The sequence below is a fragment of the Cricetulus griseus genome, chromosome 3 (assembly GCF_003668045.3).
Source record: "Cricetulus griseus strain 17A/GY chromosome 3, alternate assembly CriGri-PICRH-1.0, whole genome shotgun sequence".
Lineage (NCBI taxonomy): Eukaryota > Metazoa > Chordata > Mammalia > Rodentia > Cricetidae > Cricetulus > Cricetulus griseus.
The window spans coordinates 134,800,547-134,821,687 of NC_048596.1; positions in this window are offsets into that span (position 1 = coordinate 134,800,547).

Here is a 21,141-nt window from a genome sequence, read left to right on the forward strand (position 1 = left end):
AAAATCTGAGTAAACAATCAGGAAATACAGATGCAAGCATAACCAACAACATACAACATATGGTGTTGGAGATACACTAAAGGAAATAGATTCATCCACCAAAGGAAATGTTAAGTCCAACAATCCTTAACACACAAAAAAAAATTCCAGGAAATATGGGACATCGTGAAAACCAAGCCTAAGAATAAGAGGTATAGAAAAAGGTGAAGAAGCCCAGCTCATAGGCACAGAAAAAATATTCAACAAAATCATAGAGGAAAACTTTCCCAACCTAAAGAAGGACATGCCTATGCAAGTACAAGAATTTTACAGAACACCAAATAGACTGGACCAAAAAAAAAAGGTCCCATTGTCACATGATAGTCAAAAAACAAAACATATGGATAAAGAAAAAATATTAAGAGCAGCAAAGGAAAAAGGCCAAGTAACATATAAAGGCAGACCTATCACAATTACACCTGACTTCTCAAAGATGTTTTACAATAATAAGAGACCATAGATGCCAGTCAAGACGTCTACATCAAGAAAAACTTCCATGACAGGTTTCTAAAGGCTGCTGCCATGGACAAGGCCTTAGTTTCAATTTACTTGAACCTGCTGGAGCTTAGCAAGCACTTCTTGGGAAAGCCAAACAAAACACAGGATACCCCACAACCTTTTCAAGCTTAAGAGAACTAAAGATAGCTTCTCCCACCCTGCAGCTGAAAAGCCCCTAAACACTGATATGCCAACTAATCCTACAGTAACCTATAAACCCAATCAGTCCCAGGACTAATCTCGCCTCCCTGGAACTCTCCTAACCTCGTTTACTAGGAGCCTGTAGGCTTCTCTTGAGGTTGCTGTGCGCCACCCTCTGATGAAATTAGTAAAGCACTCTTGTTTGCACACATGATGATTGGTCCTTTCTTGGGGGCTTCTCTTGGACCCTAACTTATAAGTAAACCTGAAAAACACATTCTTATCCTAAGCAGGATATACATGTGAACATTAATTTGTCTATTATTGGTCCCAGTACTTGCATGCACTAGGAATAAATGCATGTCCTTTCTCCCCAGGAAAACTCACACACAATGTTTTCATGTTTTTTGTTTGTTTGTTTGTTTGTTTTTCATTTTACAAGCTTAGTTTCCCACTTAATTTTTTACGCTGAAGTTAATAAGAAGAGATTTGACAAGATTTGATTTTGTTAATTTGCATATTCTCTGCCTTTTGGTTAGTTCTAATAAAGGTTTGTAGTTTCATTGATTGCTTGTATTCTTTTCTTTGTTTCTACTTTATTGATTTCAGCCCTCAATTTGATTATTTCCTGGTGTCTACTGCTCCTGGGTGAGTTTGTGTCTTTTTGTTCTAGAGCTTTCAGTTGTGATATTAATTTTCTAGTGTGGCTATTCTCCAGTTTCATCATGTGGGCACTTAGTGCTATGAAATTTCCTCTTAGAACTGCTTTTGGAGTGTCTCATAGGTTTGGGTATGTTGTGCCTTCATTTTCATTAAATTCTAGGATGTGTTTTATTTCTTTCATTATTTTTTCCTTGACCCAGGAATAATGCTATTGTGCATTGTTCAATTTCCATGAGTTTGTAGGGTTTCTGCAATTTGTGTTGTTGTTAAATTCTAATTTTAAATCGTGGTGATCCTGTAAGATACAGGGGGTTATTCTATTTTTTTTGTATTTGTTGAGGTTTGTTTTGTTGCTGAGTATATGGTCAATTTTAAAGAAGGTTCCATGTGGTGCTGAGAAGAAGGTATACTCTTCGTTGTTTGGATGGAATGTTCTGTAGATGTCTTTTAAAACCAATTGAGCCATAATGTCTGTTAGTTCCTTTATTTCTTCGTTAAATCTAGCAGTCCTGTCCAGTGGTGAGAGTGGGGTGTTGAAGTCTCCCACTACAAGTGTGTGGGTTTTTACATGTGATTTAGGTTTTAATAACGTTTCTTTTATGAATGTGGGTACCTTTGCATTTGGAACATAGATGTTCAGAATTGACACTTCATTATTTTTTTTCCTGTGATGAATACAAAATGACATTCTTCATCTATTTTGATTAATTTTAGTTTAGTGTCCATTTTCTTAGATATTAAGATAGCCACATCAACTTTATTCTTAGGTACATTTGATTGGAAAATCTTTTCCCAACCCTTTACTCTGAGTTAATATCTGTCTTTGAAGTGGAGGTATATTTCTTGTATGCAGCAGAAGGAAGCATTTTGTATTCATATCCATTCTGTTAGCCTGTGTGTTTTTTTATAGGTGAACTAAGACAATTGATATTAAGGGATATTAATGATCATTGATTGTTGATTCTTGTTAGTTTTGGAATTGTTGATGTTGGTGGTGGTATTATGTGTGTGTTTCCCCCTTCTTGGCTTTTGGTAAAGTGGGATTATCTATTGCTTATGTTTTTGTGAGTATAGCTATCTTCCTGGGTTTGGAGTTTTATTTCCACTACTTTCTGTAGGGCTGGATTTGTGTATATGTATTGCTTAAATCTGGTTTTCTCATGAGATATCTTGTTTTCTCCATTTATAGTGATTGAAAGCTTTGCTGGGTATAGTGGTCTGAGCCCACATCTGTGGTCTCTTAGTGTTTGTAGAGCATCAATACAGGACCTTCAGGCTTTCAGAATTTCCACTGAGAAGTCTGCTTTTACATGTTACTTGGCCATTTTCCTTTGTAGCTCTTAATATTCTTTCTTTATTCTGTATGTTTGTGGTTTTGATTATTATGTGGTGAGGGGAAATTTTTTGTCCAGTCTATTTAGTATTCTGTAAGCTTCTTATGTTTGCATAGGCATGTCCCTTTTAGGTTGGGAAATTTTTCTTCTATGATTTTGTTGAATATGTTTTCTGTGCCTATGAGCTGGGCTTCTTCACCTTTTTCTATACCTATTATTCTTAGGCTTGGTTTTCATGGTGTCCCATATTTCCTGGATTTTTTTGTGTGTGTTAAGGATTTGTTGGACTTAACATTTCCTTTGGTGGATGAATCTATTTCCTTTAGTGTATCTCCAACACCATATGTTGTATGTTGTTGGTTATGCTTGCATCTGTAGTTCCTGATTGTTTACCCAGATTTTCTATTTCCAGCATTCTCAGTTTGTGTTTTCTGTATTGCCTCTATTTCAGTTTTCAAGTCTTGAACTGTTTGAATTGTTTCCTTCACCTGTTTGATTGATTTTTCTTGACTTTCCCTGCTTTCTTCAAGAGCTTTGTTGATTTCTTGCATTTTTTGGCATGTCTTTTCCTCCATTTCTTACATTTTTTTGTTTGTTTTTCTTCTATTTCTTTGAGGGAGTTTCTCATTGCCTCTTTAAGGTCCTCCTATCATCTTCATAAAGTTGTTTTTAAGGTCATTTTTTTCTGCTTCTGTAGGGAGCCGTCCCTGCATTCTCCATTACAATAATGGCGCCTGCAGGCACTGAATGTAAATTATTGTGCAGGCGCTGGGTAAGTTTCCATTTCCTTGATCTCTGCCTATTCCGTGGCATCATATGGCCTGAGGAGCTGAAGCCAATCATAGGGTGACACGTCCCAGGCGGCGGCTGCCAGCCTTTATTAGGGGATGGGATTCTTGGCTCGGGGTCTCCGCTCTGGTAAGCTTATGCTCTCCTCTCAAGATGCATTAAAGCTTTCCTGCAGAAGGATCCGAATGTCCTGTGTGGTTCTTGCTGGCGAGACTATTGCGCGGGACATCTGGTGCCGAAACCCAGGAACTTGTTAACATCGCCGGCACCGCGGAGACCCCTTGGCTACAAGGCGGATTCAGAACTGCAGGGTGGTAAATTCGGAGAGGTATGTCTTTTCTGGACTTTGGCTTGGGATTGTTGATCTTTTTCACTGTTGTAGCAATCTTAAAGAAGTCCAGAATTACATGTCAGAAACCGAATGTAGTGAGAGATGGGGCGCGCCCAACAATAAAATATAAGAAAAAAGGACCTCCCAGGATGTCTAATGACAAGGGAGTATGTGTAAGAAGAGAAACAACAACAAATAAGGAAAAAGGACCTCCCGGGATGTCTAATGACAAGGGAGTGAGTAATTTGTTAGATGATTATGTAAATAAGTTTAAAGCTTTAAATCTTTTTTTTCCTGGATTTTTTTTTATTAAATTATTAATATTTTCACATGTACTTTCCCTCTCCCTCTCCCTCCCCCACCCCCATTCCTTCTCCCCCACCTCCAACCTACCCCCCACCCCATCCACCCGCCACTCCCCAGGCAGGGTAGGGCCCCCAACCAGGGCTCCACCAAGTCCACCAAATCTTCCTGTGCTGGGCCTAGGCCCCTCCCCATGTGTTCAGAGACAGAGCGAATCCCTTCAAGTGGGATGGGCTCTCGAAGTCCCTCCCACCCACCAGGGCAAAACACCAGTCCACCTCCAGAGGCTCCCAGGAGTGCAGGGGCCTCCCCATTGGCATCCATGATCAGGGGGCTGGATTAGTCCTGTACTGTCCTCCCAAAGAGCATCTGGGGTCGATATGCTTTCCCTTTTTCAGGCCAACTGTTTCTGTGGGTTTCTCCAACCAGGTACAGACCCCTTCGTTCTTCATTCCTCCCTCTCTTCAACTGAGTTCCAGATTTCAGCTCAGTGTATTTCTGTGGATGTCTGTCTCTGCTCTCATCAGCCACTGGATGAGGACTCTAGAATAGCATAGAGAGTATTCATCAATCTCATTCTAGGGGAAGGGTTTCTAGGCCAACTTCTCCTCCACTGCCCAGACTGTCAGATCGTGTCATCCTTATAGGTCTCTGGAGATCTTCCTAGTTCCAGATCTCTTCTCGGACCTATAGTGGCTCCCTCTGATATGGTATCTCTCATCCTGCTCTCTCTCCTCTATTCTTCCCCCAACTCAATATATCTGCTCCTCCATTTCTTCTCCTCTACTCTTCATCTTGTGCTCTTATTGTGGCAGCACCCACTCCCCTACCCTCATGCTCTCAATTAGCTCGGGAGTTCATGCCATTTCCCATTCCTGGGGTCCATTTATCCCTTAGAGTCATTCATGATTTCTAGTTTCCTTGGGGTAGAGGATTATAGGCTGGTAAACCTTTGCTCTATGTCTAAAAATCATATATGAGTGAGTACATACCATGTTTGTCTTTTTGTGATTGGGTTACCTCACTCAGGATGGTTTCTTCTAGTTCCATCCATTTGCCTGCGAATTTCAAGATTCCATTGCTTTTTTCTGCTGAGTAGTACTCCATTGTATAAATGTACCACATTTTCTCTTTCCATTCTTCAGTTGAGGGGCATCTAGGTTGTTTCCAGGTTCTGGCTATTACAAACAATGCTGCTATGAACATGGTTGAACATATGTCCTTGTTGTATGGACAAGCAGTATTTGGGTATATACCCAAGAGAGGAATGGCTGGATCTTGAGGTAGATTGATTCCCATTTTTCTGAGCAACCGCCATACTGATTTCCAAAGTGGTCTTACAAGTTCACACTCCCACCAGCAATGGAGGAGTGTTCCTTCTTCTCCACAACCTCTCCAGCATAGGTTGTCATTGGTATTTTTGATTTTAGCCATTCTGACAGGTGTGAGGTGGTATCTCAGAGTTGTTTTGAGTTGCATTTCTCTGATGGCCAAGGATTTTGAGCACTTTCTTAAGTGTCTTTCAGCCATTTCAGATTCCTCTGTTGAAAAATCTCTGTTTAGTTCTGTAAATGAGATTAAAGCTTTAAATCTTGATAGCTCTGATGACTCTAAAAGCTCAAGAGATAAAGTTTTAGAGAAAACAGCTCAACTAGGTGAAAAAGAAACAAAAAAGGAGGGAGAGAAAATAGGGGATAACCGGTCACACCCCGGTAAATTTAAGAGACCTGTTAATCCAGCGGGTGTACTTCCATCAGCACCCCCATTATTTGGTACCGACTCCTTTTTACTATTAGAGGAGCGGAGAAAATTACAGATGGCTTTCCCAGTCTTTGATAGGGGAAAAGGCCGTGCATGATATTCAACACTTCTTGGAAGCCTGGAATGCCTGGGGAAAGCCTCATAAACATTGACGCTCGGGGCCATACTGCAGCCAAGCGTCACACCTCAGAACCTGAAAGGCCAAAGGAAATGGTAAAATGGAAAGATATCTTAACTGGTCTTTGGAGAGGCCCGGATCCTATTCTCATAAGATCCAGGGGAGCTATATGTGTTTTTCCACAGGATGAAGAGAATCCCCTGTGGATCCCGGAAAGACTCACCTGAAGAGCCCCTTGGGACCCTCAAAAGTCGGAACTCCACCCTCTCCCTGGGAGTTGAGAGCCGCTATTATCCAGATTAACTCCTGTCCTTGACGGAGAGATTGTCATCATAGATAGCTTAATGGGTGGGGATGGGATTGTTTGGTGCAGCCGTTTGCTGCGGATTGATGTTGCTTCTCTGGCTGGTCTGTCGGCTCAGGGCTCAAACTAAGAGAGACAAGGTGGTTATCGCCCAAGCGCTTGTAGCTTTGGAACAAGGGGCTTCCACTGATATTTGGCTAACTATGCTTAAGCAATAGGCCGCCGGCCAGACAGCTCTTACACACCCGGAGCCTAGGCTCATTGCACAGGGTAGAGTGTCTGGTTTGAGCAGCCCATGAGGGATGTTGAGCAAGGCATCGCACAGAGAGTTGCCCAGTATGCAGGCTTCTCTGGGAGGCATGTTGTCCTGCATAAGGGTTGCCTGCCCTAGTCTCCCTTTCCCAGAAAAACGGCAGAGGACAGGTCGAGAGCGCTTCGGGTCAAGCTAACAGCCTGATGGCGACTCTTGTACACAGTCTTAATGTTTGATTGGGAAGGTACAACCTCTGCCTCTATCCCTCAACATATGGGTGACCTATTTGCTTGTAAAAATATAAAGCCTTATCATTAATTAATAAAAAAGGGGGAGATGTAGGGAGCCGTCCCTGCATTCTCCATTACAATGATGGCGCCTGCAGGCACTGAATGTAAATTATTGCGCAGGCGCTGGGTAAGTTTCCATTTCCTTGATCTCTGCCTATTCCGTGGCATCATATGGCCTGAGGAGCTGAAGCCAATCATAGGGTGACACGTCCCAGGCGGCGGCTGCCAGCCTTTATTAGGGGACGGGATTCTTGGCTCGGGGTCTCCGCTCTGGTAAGCTTATGCTCTCCTCTCAAGATGCATTAAAGCTTTCCTGCAGAAGGATCCGAATGTCCTGTGTGGTTCTTGCTGGCAAGGCCATAGGCGCGGGACATGCTTCATCTGTGTTGGGATGCTCATGTCTTGCTGGTGTAGAACCCTAGTCTCTGCTGGTGTCATTTATGTTGTTGAATGTGTTCTTATAGTGTTTTCTACCCATCTCTCCCTCCAGTATGTGTAGGTGAGGACTGTGGCTTAGGTGGTTGATCTTCCTCTCCCAGCGGGTGCAGGGCCATGGCTCCAATGGAGGCAGCTGTGGTGGTTTGTGTTTGGGGGCTGCCTCCTGGCCTCTGGGGATTCGGTGGGTGGAAACGAGCTATATGCCCTGTTCAAGGGCCTACAACAAGGGTGGGGAGTGTGGGTGTTGTGCCAAGCCTCTGGTGGCAGCAGATGTGGTGCTGGATGGTTTGGAGTGGCCCCAGGTTTCTGGGAATTTGGTGCGCAGGATGCATTTTTAACTTTCAACCTGTCCGAGAGTTTGCCTTTCTCAGCAGGAAACATGGCATAAGGAAATCCTGTCTGTGAGTTTGCCTTTCTCAGCAGTAGACAGACCTGTTAGCTCTTATCAAAGCAAGGCTTGATTTTTACATATGAAATGACTGAGTAGAGAGCTGCAGCCTTTGAGAGGGGAGAGGAACTGGCTGAGGTTGGCTTTCTGCTGCTAAAGGATCTGCCATCAACTCCATCTCTGGGACCCTAGAAGAAGAAAGTTAATAAGGAAGTATATATTTAATGGTTTCCTTATCTGATAAAAGGACAGAGATTTACCTATTACCTAGACAGCTAGCTGGGCTTCTTCAAGTTACTCTCTATGGCTGTGTTGGGGACAATCTACTGTTCTATTAAGTCAGCTATTCTAGAACACTGGGGAACAGAGGTAATACATGAGAATTTCATGAGCACAACACTAACCACTATATTCCTTGACTCTGAATTTCTACTTTATAAATAATGTCTAGAATACCATATCAGATAAGGCATCAACCTGTAGACCCATTCATCACAATTTTAGAAGAATACTTATATGCATAGGGATTCCAAATCAATACCCATAATAAATATCTGTATTGTAGTAATTAATCCTATAATGTTGACTTTCCCAAGATATAATGGTCCCATGGTATTTGAACTGAGACAGTACTGGGTGGTTATCCAAAGAATTGTGTGCTATTGTGGGTTTAATATTGGTCTCTGCTGTTGGAAGATTTGGCATTAAGCTACTGCAATGTTCCATTAAGATTTGGTGAATGAATGTCCAATTTTTGTTACCTCATCCATAAATTCTCCCCTGACACCTTGACCAGTTTATTCTTGGCCCCAAGGCCCCAAGACCCCGTATGGTGTTTATGAATCTGAAAGATGGGAAGAGAGAGACCAGAGACCATAATAATTGTGGGAAATTAATTAAAGCAAGCAGTTAATTAAAGCAAGCTCTCTTACTCATGAGAGTAAGAGCTGCCTCCCCTTAAGACAGCATTGGAGGTGAAGAAAATAAGGTTTTTCTAAATATCAGGGGTTGGGTTTTCCCAATGGGGGATTTGATGTGTAAAACATGCAGGAGTTCAGGAGCAGAACAGAAGCATAACAAGTTAGTTCCAAAAACCTCCAGGAACAAAGACATGGTTACATGGTGGGAATAACAACAGGTAGCTGCGATGAAAAATAATAACTAAGAGTTTTAAAAATTAAGGCTGTGACAAGAAGAAAGGAGAAACTCCAGTTAGTTAGTAGACCACCCCTGACCACAGAGTGTTGTGCCCAAATTCTGAACCCCCAAATCACCAAGAGGCCCATTTCGATGCAAAAGCAATGAGTCTCTTATTGCAGTTGTTTAACGAGCTAACCCCATTAGCTCGGGCCTTTCATCTATCCACCATAGCGATGGCTGGGGAAAGACCCCGAGAAATCATGGGTCAGAAATTTTAGAGGATAGCATAAGGGGAGTATCTAGGGGTATGCACAGGCTCAGGCTTGCAGGACCTGCCCTGTGTTGATTGTTCAACTGATTGTTATGGCCCATAGGCCGTCCCAGGGCGGTTGCTATGCTCTGCATGTCATTTCTGTGCACTTGTTGGCAAAGCATGCCCAGAGTTGTAAAGCATAGCCCAGCTAGGTAACTTCTGATTGGTTCCTTGCCACAAGGTGAGCATCTGACCAGGCAAGCCACACGTTAGCCCGTCATGACTGCCAAAACAGGACGTTGGTCCCTTCAAGAGTACGTGACCAGGGTCCACAGATGGCCTCCAGAAGGAAAAGAAAGCCGGAATTCAGGGACACCTGTATCAACCTTTCCCCTTGCTCCATTATCTTAAGAGAACTGAGAACTGGATGAGCTCTTAACCTGCTCACAGGATGTGCTAATCATCCCCTGGCCTACAGGATGTACTAACCAATCTCACCTAAGTGAGTGACAGTTACTGACTGCTTAGTACCCTTTGTTTGACAATAACCTTGTATGGACAATCTGCACGTTGTAAAAAATCTGTGTAATCATGGAAACATTTCGAACTGAGACTTGTAGTCCCACAACCCCCTTCCCATTTTTCCCTTTAAAAATGCCTTGCAGTTGTAAGAAGTGGCCTTACTCTCCCGATGGAGTGAGGTCCCAGCCGGTTTGGTTCTTACTAAAAACAAAACAAGACAAGACAAGACAAGATAAAACAAAACAAAACAAAACAAAACCCTTTTGCTCTTGCAGTCAGTAGTCACTAGCTCCTTGGAGTTTTGGGGGTCTCACAGTGAGAACAACTGTAAGCATAAGAATTTTGGGATCCTTTGGAGTACCAGCCCTCTTTTGGAATCCCTTACAGGGTCCAGTGAAAGCTCTCCAACTAACCTGAGAGAGAAAAATAATTAGGAGGCCTGAGGGAAAAAATTAACTCACAAGCGATTGCTCCTAAGCAAGTCTCTATTCTTCTATATCCCTCCGTGGTAAAGTGTTTCCAGATTATACACCACTACAATGAGCAGTTTTCCAGCCCTAGTGAGATTCTTGGGCTGGAATTATTTTGTGTCACAAAAGAGAGATCAGAATTTAGATACATATGGGCAAGTTGTGGTTATCAGCCCAAAGGTGGGAGTGGCTTTGTGAATGTCCAGTGAACTCCTTAAAGGAGAAAGTTATTTAAGAGATAAAATCATCAGGGAATTCTGGAAAAGCAGAGTGGTGTACTATACTACATTTTTTAAGTGATTACAATAAGAGCTAAAAAGTTTATATTGAGTAAAATCACGAGCAAGGCTAAGATTGTCTTTTTACTCAGTGGCCACTTTCCTCCCAGCGTGCATAGAGAGTATCAGGTAACCAAGCAACCTATGTAAACAACAGAAGAATGTAAGCAAGCAGCTTTTGTTCTGCCTTTGTACTTTTGCTATGGTTTCCTGCTAAGTGACTCTTCCTTGCTTAGGGCTGTAAGTCAAGGAGAGGCTCTAAATTTAATTTGCACAAGAAACAGAACCTTCCAGTGCCTTCCATTGCTTTGAAGAAGCACAGGCCTCCAGGAAATTTTACTTTTTCCTGAGGATGAGCAAATGGACTTATGACCTTTGCCATTATCTTCTCAGGGGAAACACAAGCAGTAAATCTCTGAGCTAAATTTGGGTTAATAAATGGGGATGAAGGTAAATGCAAAAAGTTTGAGAATCTTTTAGTGTGGGCTTAGTTTAGGCTATTGCTTCTTTGACAGTGAGGGCATTCTTATTTTTCTATCCATCTGGGTGTTGTGCCCAAGTCTAGAAGATTCCCAGAGACCATCAAGGAGACAGACTCACGGAACTACAAAAGCAAGGTTTAATTGTTTAATCCTACTGGTAGGGACTCCCTCTAGCAAGTAGATACAATAGCCTCCAAAGGGAGAGCCCACCTAGTCTACTGCAAGATTTTTAGAGAAAGAAAAATCACAGGAGTACATCAGTAGTTACGGGTTGAATCCTGATTGGTTGACATTGGGGGAAAAATTAAGGGAATTTCTCAGAGTCAAGGCAACTGGTTTGTTAGTATTTTTGATTGGTTGGAACTTTTGGTGGTTTCTATGGCTTTGTCTGTTACTTGCAGGTAGCTGTTCTCATTGGTTGGTACTGAGAGGGAGCATTCTGTGATTTCTAAGGCTTTGTCTGTCTCTTACAGATGGTTTGTTGTCACAACACAAGAACTAGAGGCTAGGGGGAAGGGTGGACTGGGTTTGTTCTAAAGGGTTTTTCACAACCTTTACATTTATATGGTTTCTTTCCAGTATGAATAATAAGAGTTGAATGGGAACTTAAGGCTTTGCCACATTCGTACAATTTTTCTCCAGTGTGATTTATTAGAAGTGAAGCCTTTGTGTTTAGTTTACCTCTTACACTGGGCTGCTATGAATTAACAGCTTTGGGCATGTAGTAATTCTATGTCCTTGGATATCTGAGAATGTCTTAAATGGAATGCTTTTGCCTTGGTCCTAAATGCTGACCAAATGCCTGTCAATAAGGATAACTGCAGAAGGCGGATCTCTATAATTACATAGAGAAGAGAAAAAGGACACGACAGTGGGTGACAGCTCTCACAGATAGCTAAGGGATATAAACAGCAATCTAGGACCTGGCAGTGGAAAACAGTTTTCATATATAGCTAAGTAGTGTAATCACTAAACTCCAAATGCTTGGGAGAAATTGTGCCCATTAAATGAAGAGATATTGCTAAACTGTGGGAAATAAATCCCAAGTTTGTTTCAAAAAGAATAAACTCCTAGAAGGATCTACAGCAAGGTCAACAATTTTTATTCACAAGACTATAATGCCAAGCACAACCTTGGTATTGGTTTAAATTTCTCCATGCAGAGCCCCTGACTCTGGTGGGTCATCTCATGAAATGATGGCTGGTGGCTGTATAATTACTGTGTGATCTTGAGGTTTGTAGCATAACAAGGTATAACAATAACAGTAACAACCCTTTTGAAACAAAAGTAGGGGTGAATGTTGGTTATTAGCCTTTAGAAATAAATGCATGATTTCCATTCCTGAACTTGCAGTAGAGTACCATTTGTAGTTAAGGTTACAGGTGGGGCAAAGCCCACTCCTTGAGAAACAGAGGTTTTATCATAAAGAAACCTATTTTGTCTTTACAGAAAGGAACCCAGTTTGTCTTTACTATAAGATAAACTTTAAGCCTAAGTTGGAGTCAGGCAGGATCTTAAATAACAATTTTGGCAATAACAGTAATGACCAGAGATCCACTAAATGAAGGTGTGTGTGTGTGTGTGTGTGTGTGTGTGTGTGTGTGTGTGTGTGTGTGTGTGTGTGTGTGTGTGTATCTGATTATTGAAAGTGGCACCACCTGAAGTAACCTTTTGTTTGAATCCACTGGGAAAGGCCAAAAGCTTAGGCTCTATTTAAACTGAGATGAAATGAACTCATTCTTACTGCTAGCAGAAACTTAGAGCCACACAGTGCTGAATGGGCTAAAGGAAGGTTTTATGAAGTTGTATATCAAAGGTGTACATCACAATTATGGAATCCATAGCTGGGCAAGACAATTGCTTTAGTCCCTCTATTGTTTCTGAGTCATATAGCTGAGTGTTCTGCCCCAGCTATATATGGCTGTCTCACATATTTCCATCCTAGGACAGAACCTTTCTCTTTTCATTCAGGGCCTCACTTTGACTGACAGCATACATCGAGACTGGGACATCAATTTGTGATGTACCAGTCCTATGAATATGACTTCCTCTGGGGTTTAGGAGATTTCAGCCTTGTGGGTATTATGAATAGTTTATATTCTGGAGAACATAGAGAAACTTTTTTGTGCCTATAGAGCTGGGGAATTTGATTTCTGAACTCATCCCCTATGCCTCTTAACCATATCCATAAACACTAGATGCAACCAGCCAGCCTCATTAAATCCCTTCATTTTTCAAATATGCAAAAGTTCTGCAATATCAGTCACTAAATTCCTGGATCCTCACGAGGTGACTCAACAGCATCAATACATTAGTTTTGCATAGTTCTTTAAGTAGCTCACACTGAGCATTTTCAGAGCATTCCTTCCCATAGGTTGAGTCTTGTGTACCTATACCTTTAGTCACATTGGAGAGAGAGTTCTAGGTACCACTAATGGACTAATTCATCCTGTATTTGTTTCTATAGAAACACTTGGTACCACAATTTATACTAACATTGTTAGAGGGCTCAAATCAAAATGAAGAATAGACAAAGGGAATTCATTCTATTGGTTTACCTCATGTACTGTGTGGATAGTCCAACGATGATTATTTGCAGGAACAGGCTGAAACACCAGTTGACACAGCAGTAGAATTGATTTTGTGACATAGTGAGTTGACATGGTAGCTAGCATTATCTGAGGTACAAGGGCCAGTTAGGACCAAACTGCCAGGTGGAAGCTACTTAGTGGTCAGTTGTGGCATTCCTAGTCACTGCAATTCCTTATTGTTTCCTGAGCCTTGTGAGCAGTGACCTGTAATGAATATAAGTCGTTCAGAGCTGACTACTTCATGGTCTCTTGTTGTCTGCAGTTGTGGATTTATAGTGAGTGTTAACAAGTGCATTTGGGTGTGTGTAGAATTACAACTTAATGTGGCAGTTTATGTTGTGTCTATTTACCCAAATAATAGGAACATTTTCTCCTTCGGGTCTTGGCCCATCATGGGATGTGGTACCAAGTTAACAGTGTCAAGTTTGAGTTCTGTCCTGCAGAGAAGCCCTTTAATATATTCAGAAAGCTGTTCCTTAGTCCTATAACAAGTGGATTTATCTTGCAACTTTATTCATTGTTGTAACATACTTAGCTTATGATGGTGTGGAATTGACTTTTCATCCTACAGCATAAAATGAATCCTCTAGTATCATTAAAACTAGTTAGTGTGTAGAAAAGTTTTATGTTCTTACCAGTTTGATATTTCTAAATGCTATGATTGAAGTATGTGGTGTCTTAAGCAAGACAGAGTCTTTCTAGTGATGTTTTGAGGTCAAGGAGGGGGCTTGTGTGTGGACAGAACTGAACAACTCAAAAAAGGTAACTAATACTTGTCACTAGGCTCTCTTTCTGTACTATAAAATATGTTTATCAAATATACATCAAGATAACAGGTAGTTGACAAGTTTATAAAATATACACAGCCCTTTGTATTTGAGCCTTGTCTTCTGTCAGCATTACTATAACTGTGAGGACAATTTAAAATTACGACAGTGCAAAATTTTCCACCCAATGGCAGATAGCCAAATGTTTTCTTTCTTTTTTATTTTATTTAAATTAATAACAACCTTGCTTCACATGTCAATCCCAGCTCCCTCTCCCCACCTCTGCTACCCCACACCAACCTCCCCAAGCCCCCAACCAATCCCCCATCCGCTCCCCAGCGAGGTTGAGGCCCTCCATGGGGATCTCCAAAGTCTGTCATATCATCCCAGGCAGGGCCTAGGCCCTCCCCATGTGTCCAGGCTGAGACAGCAACCCTCCATGAGGAATGGGCTCCCAAAGTCCATACATGTGACAGGGATAAATACTGATCTACTGTCCAAAGCCCCATAGATTACTGAGACCTACTCACTGACACCCACTTTCAGGGGGTCTGGCTCAGTCCCATGCTGGCTTCTAAGCCATCAGTCTGGGGTCAATGAGCTCCCCCTTGGTCAGGCTAGCTGTTTCTGTGGGTTTCTCCAGCCTGGTCTTGACCCCTTTGCTCATCACTCTTCTCTCTCTGCAACTGGATTCCAGGAATTCAGTTCAGTGTTTAGCTGTGGGTGTCTGCCTCTGCTTCCATCAGCAACTGGATGAAGGCCCTAGGATGGCATATAAGGTAGTTGTCAATCTCATTATCAGGGAAGAACATTTAAGGTAGCCTCTCCACTATTGCTTAGATTGTCAGTTGATGTCATCCTTGTAGATCTCTGGAAATCTTCCTAGTGTCAGATTTCTCTTTAAAACTATAATGGCCTCCTCTATTATGATATTTCTTATTTTTCTGTCTTCTTTTCTTCCCCCGACTCAATCTTCCTGCTCCCACCTGTCCTCCTCTCCCCTCCTCTTCTCCCCTCTCTCTTTCTCCCAACTCCTTCTCCCCTCCCCCATGCTCCCAACTTGCTCAGGAGATCCTGTCCTCTTCCCCTTCTCCAGGGTACCATGCATGTTTTTCTTAGGGTCCTCCCTGTTTCCCCAGCTTTTTGGTGGTGTGATTGTAGGCTGTCATCCCCCGTTTCCATGTCTAAAATCAATACATAAGTGAGTACATACCATGTTTGTATTTTTGTGACTGGGTCACCTTACTCAGGATGGCTTCTAGCACAGACACTGAGATAGACAATTAATAAATTGGACTTCCTGAAACTGAGAAGCTTCTGTAAAGCAAAGAACACATTCCACAAGATGAAACGGCAGCCTACAGACTGGGAAAAAATATTCACCAACCCCACATCTGACAGAGGCCTGATCTCCAAAATATACAAAGAATTCAAGAAGCTAGTCTCCAAAACACCAAACAATCCAATTAAAACGTGGGGTACAGAACTAAATAGACAATTCTCAATAGAGGAATCTAAAATGGCTGAAAAACACATGAGAAATTGTTCAACATCCTTAGCCATCAGGGAAATGCAAATCAAACAACTCTGAGATACCATCTTACTCCTGTCAGAATTGCTAAAATCAAAAATACCAATGACAGTTTATGCTAGAGAGGATGCAGAGAAGGAGGAACACGCCTCCACTGCTGGTGGGAGTGCCAACTTGTACAGCCACTGTGGAAATCAGTATGGTGACTCCTCAAGAAAATTGGAATGAGTCTACCACAAGATCCAGCAATTCCACTCTTAGGCATATACCCAAAAGAAGCACATTCATATAACAAGGACAACTGTTCAAGCATGTTCATAGCAGCATTATTTGTAATAGCCTGAAACTGGAAGCAGCCTAGATGCCCCTCAACCGAAGAATGGATAGAGAAATTGTGGTACATTTACACAATGGAGTACTACTCAGCAGAAAAAAAAACATGGAATCTTGAAATTTGCAGGAAAATGATGGAACTTGAAGAAACCATTCTGAGCGAGGTAACCCAATCACAAAAAGACAAACATGATATGTACTCACTCATATGTGGACCTGCTTTATGATACATAGTAGTGACCATGCTTTATCAGAGCTGTTTTTAATGATGTTGCTCAAAATGGTTTCCTCCCAGATGATGATTGAGAAGCTAATTTAAAAAAAAATGGCACCAAGTACCACAAGAGTAACAGAACTGTGCTGTTTTCTGGGATTTTGTTTTTTACTTTTTTGTTGTTTTTTGTTTTTTGTTTTTGTTTTTGTTTTTGTTTGTTTTTTTAAATGGAGTGTGCTGGATGTCTCTACAATTTTGTTCAAATAACTGCAGAAATGCTGTTGCTGCTATTGATGCATAACATTTTGCCATCCTTGCTCTCTCCTAGAGAGAGAGAGAGTTTCATATATATATATATATATATATATATATATATATATATATATATATATGAAACTCAAATATGTGATGAAACCAAGGTGTTTCAGTGAGTGATCACCTGTGCATGCAAATTTGATTTCATCTTTAGTAAGTAGTAAAGTTATATGCTTGCCAAAAAAATAAGTGACACACTGGAGACAAATGTCACACAATTTCAATTTTATGTGTAACCTAGAAATGATGAATTTATGGGAGCAGAGAGCAGAACTGTGGCTATTAGGCTTCAATGTGGGTCTTTTAACAATGGGGAAACAATTGGTTTAAGGATATAAAACTGCAGTTGGACAAGAGGCATGGACTCTGTGATGTCTTGAGGTCTACTGAGAGCATGATAAATATGGTTGATAACAATATGCTATATTTTAAAAGTTGTGAGATAGGACAGACCCAGGAACTAGAGCCCTCATCCAGTGGCTGATGGAAGCAGAGACAGACATCCACAGATATACACTGAGCTGAAATCGGGAATTTAGTTGAAGAGAGGGAGGAATGAAGAACGAAGTGGTCTGTACCAGGTTGGAGAAATGCACAGGAACAGTTGGCCTGAACAAGGGAGAACACATCCACCCCAGATGCTATTGGGGAGGCCAGTACAAGACTGATCCAGACCCTGAACATGGATGTCAATAAGGATGCCTCTGCACTCCAGGGAGCCTCTGGTGGTGGATTAGTATTTTTCTCTGGTGCAAGAAGGGACTTTGAGAGCCCATCCCACATGAAGGATTACAATCTGGCCCTGGACATATGGGGAAGGGCCCAGGACCAGCACAGGAAGATTTAGTGGACTTTGCATAGCCCCTGTTGAGGGCCCTACCCTGTCTGGGGAGTGGGGGGTGGATGGGGTGGGGGTGGGCTGGGGGTGGGGGAGGAGGGATGGGGGTGGGGGGAGGGAGAGGGAGAAGGGACTTGAAACAAGCTTGTTCCCTAACTAGAACTAATAAATAAAAAAAAAGTTGTGAGATAGTATACTTTAAGTATTCTCAAAACGAAAATGATGAATACGTGTGATATAACATGTTAACTGGTTTCATTTAGCCATGCCATTGTGAACATATTGTATTCTGTATCATAATTGTGCATGACTTTATTTATGAGCTAAATAAATGAATGAAAAAAAGTGGGGTACAGAACTAAATAGACAATTCTCGATAGAGGAATCTAATATGGCTGAAAGACACTTAAGTGCACAACAACATTCTTAGCTATCAGCGAATTGCAAATCAAAACATCTCTGAGATACCATCTCACTCCTATCAGAATGGCTAAAATCAAAAACACCAATGACAGTTTATGCTGGAAAGGATGTAGAGAAAGGGGAACACTCCTCCACTGCTGATGGCAGTACCAACTCATATAGCCACTTTGGAAATCAGTATGGAAATTCCTCAGGAAAATGGGAATCAGTTTACCACAAGATTCAGCAATTCCACTCCTAGGCATATACGCAAAAGATGTACACTCATATAGTAAGGACATCTGTTGAACTACATTCATAGCAGCATTATTTGTAATAGTCAGAACCTGGAAGCAACCTAGATGCCACTCACCCGAAGAATGAATAGAGAAATGTGGTAGGTTTGCATAATGGAGTACTACTCAGCAGAAAAAAAGCCAGTGGAATCTTGAAATTCTCAGTCACTAGGCTTTTTATTTAATAAGCTATGATACTGGATGAAGTAATTATTTAATGTGTGTGTGTGTGTGTGTGTGTGTGTGTGTGTGTGTGTGTGTGTGTGTGTGTGTGTATAAATAATATTGGAAGTTTCTACTAGAGTAGGTTTTCATATGACATTTTCAAGGGTTTTTAGTATCTTTCCCCTTTCATACTGCCTGTTTCTCGTACCCTTTTCCCTCACATTGCCACATCCCTCATAATCCCTTGGTGCTTTCCTGCCTTCTGTGTACTTGACCAAACAAAGCTAGCTAACATCTGCATCTGAGGGAGAGCATGCAGGGTTTGTGTTTCTGTGTCTGGGTTACCTCCCTCAGAATGAGAATTTCCATCACCACCCATTGACTTGGAAATTTCAATTGTTCTCTTTTAGGTGAATAATATTCCTTTGTGTATATAAAGTATTTTCATTATCCATTGTCAGTTGATGGACATGTGTGTTGTTTCCACTTCCTGGCTATAGTGTGTAGAGCAGCAGTGAACATGAATGAGCAAATATCACTGTAGTACCATATAGAGTCCTTCAGAATTATGAACAGGAAAGGCATAGCATCATTGTAAGGTAGATCAACCTCTATATTATGTGTCAGATGTTTACCTGGTAAAATCTTTGCCCTTCCCCCATTCTGTAAGCTGCCTTTTAATGCAAATGATGGTATCCTTTATCTATGGAAGAGTTTTATTTTCATGAAGTCCTATTTATCAGCTGTTGGTCTTAATATCCATACTACCAGTATAATCAAGAAAGTTCTTTCTTATGCCCATATTTTCTATCAGATTCAGGTTATCAAGTCAAAATGCCATGCACCCTGAATTTGAGTTTCATGCAGTAGCCCTGTGTCTTTGATGTGGTAGATATTCTATATCTTCACTTAGTATCTGTTGTTGGAATCAGAAGAAGACAAGGAAGCACTGGAGTTTGGGGCTTTGGGAGCCTGAGTAGATAGATGGTCTCTATAATGTGTATATCAAAACACCACAGTTTTGACTGGCTAGTGAAACATGTTGAAAGCATGAGGATCTAACTCAGAGAGTGCTTGCCTGATAATTTGTTCACAGTGTTGGGAACAGGGGCATTGACTCATATTGCCAAAAATCTTTGATTGCTGTCTGAATGCTGTTACAGTGGTCACTTTTCAATTTGACAATGCATATTGAAGCGAAGCAAGTGGGAATTAAAAATTGGAGGTTAAGGTTTTGCAAGATTTTAGCATTTTGACTAAACACAACACCTCTTGGGGACTATTAAAAAGTAGTTAGAGAACCACATTGAAAGTTATACTTATATCCTACAAACATGTGCTAACTGCACTTCCCATACAGTAAACTTGGTCCTTATGTTTGTGTGGGTATGTTTATTTAGTGTTTGGTAGGTAATGTAGAGAACGGCAGACAGCACAAGAGCCATCAGTTTAAATTGAGGAATGCTTAAATTTTCCACATATATTATAGACAGAACTCATTTGTAGTTCATAATATAGGTACTAAACAAACTATAAGGAACTGAAAAATAGTTTGTTTTAAGTTGTTGATTAAATTTACCATTGATTTTCAAGAACAGAGGTTTCTCCAAACACACAGCAACAAAACTAGATAGAGAAGTTCTATTCCAATAACTACTTCCAATGGACCCTACTGTACCACAGTAATGGGCTAATGTATTGTCTAAGTGGGTGAAGGCACCTATTTACAAATTCATGATATTTCTATGTATCTTTGCTTTATACACAGTAATACACACCCACACATTCCTTGTCTCACTAAGTTCAGCTATGTTGCCCTTTTTACATGTTTATTGCAGATCTCTTAGGGTTGAGATCAGTATCCTCCTTAAAAAGACAAAATAACTTGTCCTTTCCTCATAGACCTTTGACTGCTTGAAGCTCTTTGCCTAGGATTATACAATCTTTTTAATTTAAATCCTTTAATTACTACTCATATTTACATATCCATTTCCCCATTACCTCACCCGCCCATCCTTCCATGTTACCTAGCAACCACCCCAATCCATCTCCCAACTCCTCCCCAGGGATAGTGTGGCCCTCCACCAGGGACCTTCAAAGTCTGTCATATCATTTGGGGGAGGGCCTAGGCCCTCCTTGCTGTATCTGGACTGCAAAAGTATCCCCTACATAGGGAATGGGCTCCCAAAGCCTATTTTTGCTATCGGGATAAAGACTGGCTCCACTGTTAGATGTCCCATAGACTGTCTTGGACTCCTAGCTGGCACCCATATTCAGAGGGCTTGGTTTGATCCAATGCTGTTTCCACAGCTTTATGACTAGGGTCTTCATGCTCTCAGTAGGTCAGGTAAACTGTTTCTGTGGGTTTCTGCAGCAACGTCTTTGCTTCTTTGCTCATCCCTATTCCATCTCCACAACTGGATTCCAGGAGTATGGTTCAGTGCTTAACTGTGGGAGCCTGTTTCTGCGTAAAACAGCTACTGGATGAAGGATCTAGAAATGGTAACCAAGGTAGACATCAATCTCATTATAGGGAAGGGCATCAATGACATCTTCTCCACCACTACCTAGATTCTTAGCTGGTGTCATCCCTGTGGATCCCCTAACACTTTCCCTGTGCCACACCTTTCTTCAAACCTGTACTGTCTCCCTCTATTGAGGCATCTCCTTTCTTGCCCTCCTCTATTCTGACCCTGTCTCAATCCTCTTTTTCCCTTCTCCCTCCCCTTTTCCCCTTCCCATCTCCTTCATCTCCCCTCACCGTGCTACCACTTGGCTCTGGGGGTCTTATACAACTCCCCTTCTTGGAGAGACTATGCAATCTTCTCTTAGGGTCCCCCTTGTTTCCTAGCTCCTCTGGCAGTGTGGATTGCAGACTGGTAATACTCTGCTCT